Raw genomic sequence first — 6,000 nt, 5'->3', positions numbered from 1 at the left:
CCATGGCTCTCATGGAACGCTGGGGATCCTTGTCTATGATGTTCCTGACCTTGTTAATGAAGGTGACGTCCGGGACAATCCTGTTGCTCTCCTCCTCCTTCTTCTTCCTGTCAACAACGTCCATCGGGTCCGATGACTCCTCCAACTGCTTCCTGAGACTTCTGACCGTTCTAACTGGCATTGACAGAAGGCCAGAGATGTCAGCATTGCTTAATGTCATGTGATCACTAAGCATAATCTGAATAGCAGTGCACCTACGATCTCTCTCATTGAGCATAATGACTTTTCTTGGGCACTTAAAATGATGTTATTCCTTCAAATGGTAAACAATAACTGAAGCCTATGACCCGGGAAAAAATTTAACACCAAAAACAGACGGATCAGACATCAGCTGATGGAGTAATGTTGTCTTTAAAATGCGGCAGATTTTGTCCATGCACTCTTAAATCAAAATACACCAACTATTTGGATTTTTGGCCCTGCTACATGGGCCTTGAAATTTCATTGTTGGTGGCTCTAAAGAAGGCAAAAAAAAAAGATGGTTTGTATTTTTTCAACCCTGACTTCGCAATGGCTAGTCATACAGCATTGTTATGGGAATCAAATCAATGCTAATAAACTGTGATTTTATATGTATAAATGTGTTATTAAACCTTTATTAGTCCCCATGGGTAAATTTTATCCCAGATATTAAAAATTGCTTCTTTTTTTTTTCATTTTTTCCCCTGTCTTCTTAGATGTGCTCCTAAATTATTATAATCTTGACGTATATGTATACAAAAATAGAATACAATATAATTAAATATAAAAAAGTACATTTTTTAAGCTAAAAGCTAAAAACTTTTTACTAAAAAAAATATAACATACTAGAAATACATTGATTCAATATATAAATTTTCAAGGTTCATGTTCTACGCATAAACGCGGTTTAAAATCCAATTGACTGGTACATTTAGTTTCTTTCGACCCTGGAGAACGGGAAAAAATCAAATATTAAAAGGTTAGGAAAAAAAAAAGTTAAAATTTGAACAAGTCACCCTGAAAAGGATATAAGAAAAATAAATTTTACATTATCGTTTTTCTTACCAAATCACAAATTTTCCAAGCTATCCATAATCGAAATTAGAAAAAAGTGGAAAAACCAACCAGCCTAATGTACATGGATGTCATTAGATGAAGAAGAACTTGTTTAATGATGCCCTTCTTTCAAGTTCATCAGTGAGTTAAAATTATGTAAAAATGCATTTTCAGATATAGATCATCCATGAATCTGCACTATTTTTTAATCTTCCCTTCTTTGAACATCTAAGGGGTATTTTTAGAGTTGCTTTTTAAAAATCCATTAGCTCGTTATATATTTTCTACTTGGGAAACTGAGGGGTTTTTTTTTCATTATTTTTTCATTCTTGAAGAGACAACATATAAATATTTAGTAATTACTAGCGCTTGTGCTCATGAAAGATGGGTAGTATCTCTCCTGAGAGTTTGTTGTGGAGTTATACGAGTAAGTCCTCGTTGGAATCAAAGTAGAGGTGAGTATTGACATTGCGCGTCTAAAACTGAACACTCCTTTAAATTTTAGGCGTTTTTCCTTGTCTACAGGCTTGAATGATTGACGAGGGGTTCTCTTGTAGACCTTAAGGCCAAGATATTTCTTAACTAGCCGGTCCATGGTCCTTCTGCTAACGTTGAACTCCCCGGAGAAGCCGTTGACGGTGCCTTTCTTGTCCTCGACAGACTTTTTCACGGCAGCAACCATTTTGTCCGACCTTCGAGGCCTTGACTTAGATCTTAAGGTCGCCTCAAGAGTCCCTTTGGCTACCACACTATAAACGGTGGTGCAGCTGTAGTTCATAACCTTGGCAATTACAGTAGGAGATTTTCCCCGCGCGGAAAGTTCCAAAATTGTGACTGCACGTCTCTCCATATTATGGGCTGTTGTTTACCTGTTGCTATTTAGATTTTGCTGGAGTTTTGTATATAACTAGTCAAGAAGACCCTTGCCTCGAAGTATAAACCGATTTCAACTCAATAAAATCACGAATATGTGCATGGCGTAAAATCTAAAGGAGTGTTTAGTTTTAGACGCGCACACCTGTACGTCATTGCTGGATACAAAGGGGACATTTGTGGTTATTTCCTTCCTCTCAGAGTTACTTGCAGTTACTCTTATACAAGTGTCATGACAAACAAGCTGTTCCTTAACAGTCTACCATGTTTATATTCGTTTTCTTGATCCTCACAAGGCTTAGGATTTACAACATTAGTAAAAGTATAAGTCCTTCTTCGACACGCAGTATAATTAAGGATCTAATTCGGGGTGATTACTGCATCTATCCTTGTGTTATATGCTATGTATTTCTTGTTGGTGATGTGTTCATGCAACATGCAAAACGGCAGCGGGTGTGCAATCTCCTCCATGCACATGCGAAGGAGTTATTCTGAATAGGAGAAATGATCAGTTCTTGGCTGAATCAAGAGTTCAGGGTAAAGTAACACTCAGCACCAAACATCCAGCTCAGGTGATTGTCCTCGTCGTCGTTGCGTCTGACGGCAACAAAATGACTGCATACTTCTTCAAGGCTACCAAGACAGTCTACATTGCTAAGCTGCTCTCATCAACAAGCACTCGTAGATTCGTCATGATTACTATGTCACTTTCTGTTTCTTTATTAGCATACCGCCAGGTCATGTTTTCTACAACTTTAAATATTTTTGTACAAGAATACTTATGAAAGGAAAAAGATAATCGTGTAATAAATGGCGTTATTATTTTAAAATGATCATTCTGATGTCATAAAATATAGGATAGTGGTCTGAAAAGTTTCCAACCTGGGTATGCAGATGCCAGCCCTCGTGAAAAAAACTAGTCACATCTATCTAGCATCTGTTGACAGTTATTAACCAAATTTCTAGCCATTTGGGAGGCGTAGTTGTTATATAACAGTCGTTTGAGTGAATTGAGGTGAATGAATGTATTTGTGAAAATGGACCAATTCGAGTATGAAGCTCCCATTAAATATTTATTTTTGAAAGTGTATCCTTTAAATAGAATCAAACAATAGCATAAAGGCTTGTTTTGTATTTTTTTACGCCATTTGACGCATCTAAGTCAATCCAGCTCGGCGGTATTGAGTCAAAAAAAAAAAGAGTATTTCCTGGAAAAAATTATTTTGCAGAGGAAAACGCCAAGTACTATTTGGACAGGGTACAGAGATAGGAAATTCCTGGGAGAAGTGTGTGGAGTTTGAAGGAGACTATGTTGAAAAATAAAATGTAGAAAAAATCAGCAAAAATGTCTAGTATCTTTGTTAGGTCGGAAACTTTTCAGACCAATATGCATATATCAACTAAAAAATAATATATTTTTTATTTCACGATATTTTATTAAGATTCCCCTAGTTGTTTGTCCACATTTCATATATTGACTAAACATATCTTGTTTCAAAATAATAATTGGACAACTTTTGTGTTAGTCCCTCCAGTCATTGATAACATCATTAATTTTCAAGATTGTCGAACCCTTGGCACTTATTCTGATATTGCTCTCTTGAGAATTCAGGGATTATGATAAAGCTCATTATACGACAAATAAGGACATAAATAGTAATTACGCAAGATGTTATTCTCATCATTAGAATACATGAAACTTGAAAACATTTATGATGTACCAAGTGGTCCATTCAAATTTGAACACTATGAATTGTAAACTTCAACATGATATATCTTAATAATTAACAATGGAATTGCAACAAAATTAATATTATGAATAGATGTTTGTCTGAGCTCTCGTAATCATTAATGTAGCCATCCCTAGTAACAACGATGGCTTCCAGGCGATGGCGGAAGGCCTGGAACCCACTGCAGATGTAGTCTTCTGTCCCGTCGTCCCAATATAGGGTGACAGGTGCTTTGAGGGCCTCTTTTTTTGGATGATTTGGATGACCTTCCCCTCGACCTAACCCCAAACAGTATATGATGACATATAGCTTTAGGCGGGCCAAAAAGGCCAAAAGTGACTCTCTCCCCTCTCAAGGTTCTTCTCACCCAATTTTTGGATAGCAGCTCTATGTACAGTTTGGTGTAACACTCTGATAAATCTTGCAAGGGACCTCATAGACATGTAAGGATCAAATTATACAGTGGATATATAATTTTAATAAGCCCCATTTAGATATTTTATCACAAGGAGAGTGCTGTCAAAATTCGTATGGACATACAAACTATCAAACCATATTGCAGAGAAGCTTTTTTTTTAGTTTATTTATGTACAACGGACAAATACATCATTGAATGAACTTGCCCTCATTTTAAAAACATGACAGAGCCACCTTGCAGCTAGTAAACACAACTTCATGCAGAATTTCATGATAGAGAGGGACTTATGGATACTGGTCATGTTCCTAACGTCACCAGGGATGCTGGTGGACTCTCCCCTGACAATATCCTATCTTTCTTTCCATTAAGTTATTTGAAGGAATCGAACAAATTTGCATTACTGAAGGTGGTGTACAAATCCACAATGATTTTATTTTCTTTACCCTTTTGCTCGTTTGAGTTTCCGTGAGGAGCTGTTTTATCTGGCTGCTTGAATGAATTCCTGTCAAGTTTTCTCCAACGATCCTCATCATGCTACTCCTATAGACATTGTGTTCTTTAGCAAATTTTCTAACAGACCCGTCTACATTCCTCCTCATTTCGCCTTCTACAGCCTTGGTCAGTCTGAGCGTCATCACTGATCTTTTCCGACTCTGAACTGTCTACGAGAAGTCCCTTCTGTTACTTCAAACCGTTTTTTTGTCCACCTGATCATTTTCCTTGAAACCCCAGGGGTATTCATGATGAATTTCTAAGGTTTACTTTTCCTCAGTAGATCCAGGATGACGCCACGTTCACTTTCGTTGATCATTTTGAGGTTGTTAGTGTGCGTACTTCAGTTTATCGTAAATATTTCTTCTCATAAATTCGCAGTCATAGTCTCTATACACCATAATTTTTGAAACGACAACACAAAAGCAAGCTGGAATATCAACTAAAAGTTGAGTGGGGTTTTACATTTACACTCTTGGTCAAATTACACTGGGGAACATGAAATTTCTACCTATGAAATGAAGCTAAGAATATAATATAACTGTTATATATTTTATTACTTAAAGTAGTCGTTCCAATCTTTACTTTTTTACTTGTTCCCTGTATATACATTGTGAATATTAAGTAGGAATAATGTATCTCTAATCAGTTCTAGATGGGAATCTGAAGTATTAAGACGTTCATTTATTGATCATAAATCCTTGATTCGGTATTCCCGATGTTCCCCTTTAGGAATCCCTCATCCTCCTTCTCGTGTCACTAGCGTGCCTGGTGCCTTTTTAGGCCTACCCTTTCGGCGACGAGGAAGATAACTAATAAGTGATTCATCATCATTCTTATATAGGTAAATACACATCATCTGGCGACGATACCACAGCAGGGAGGTCATGTGATCCTGATTCCATCCTCGTCGCCAATGTTGCGTCTTGACGAAAATGACGAGGTTCCAATTGTTTAAACCAATGAATCCAGGACGACCAAGAGAAATGAGGTGGAGGAATATTATAACACTGTTTATAAGATCATATGTACTCTTTATAATACAAAACCCTACTCGTAATTTATTTACAAAATACAAGACTATTTATAATACGTAAAACATAGTACTTTAATACATAAAAGAACATACAAGAAAATAAGAACAAGAAAGGAAATATGAAATACATAACAATAACTTTGAGTGCAGAATCCAGAAAAGACTCAAATATACTTCTACTTTCTTTATTTTATATTTACAAAAGCTGCTTCTCAAAGTTGTTGTCTCTCAACCTTTGTCTAGTCCTCCTCAGTTTGGCCTTGGAGAACAAACACTCACTCCTGACACTACTTGGAAGCACGACATTGTATCTTTAAAATACCTTTTTGGCCCTCCGGTAGGCCAAGATTATTTCCAGATCTTTAGAGTCATCA

The sequence above is a fragment of the Lepeophtheirus salmonis genome, chromosome 9 (assembly GCF_016086655.4).
Source record: "Lepeophtheirus salmonis chromosome 9, UVic_Lsal_1.4, whole genome shotgun sequence".
Classification (NCBI taxonomy): Eukaryota; Metazoa; Arthropoda; class Copepoda; order Siphonostomatoida; family Caligidae; genus Lepeophtheirus; species Lepeophtheirus salmonis.
This window is presented reverse-complemented; position numbering follows the sequence as displayed.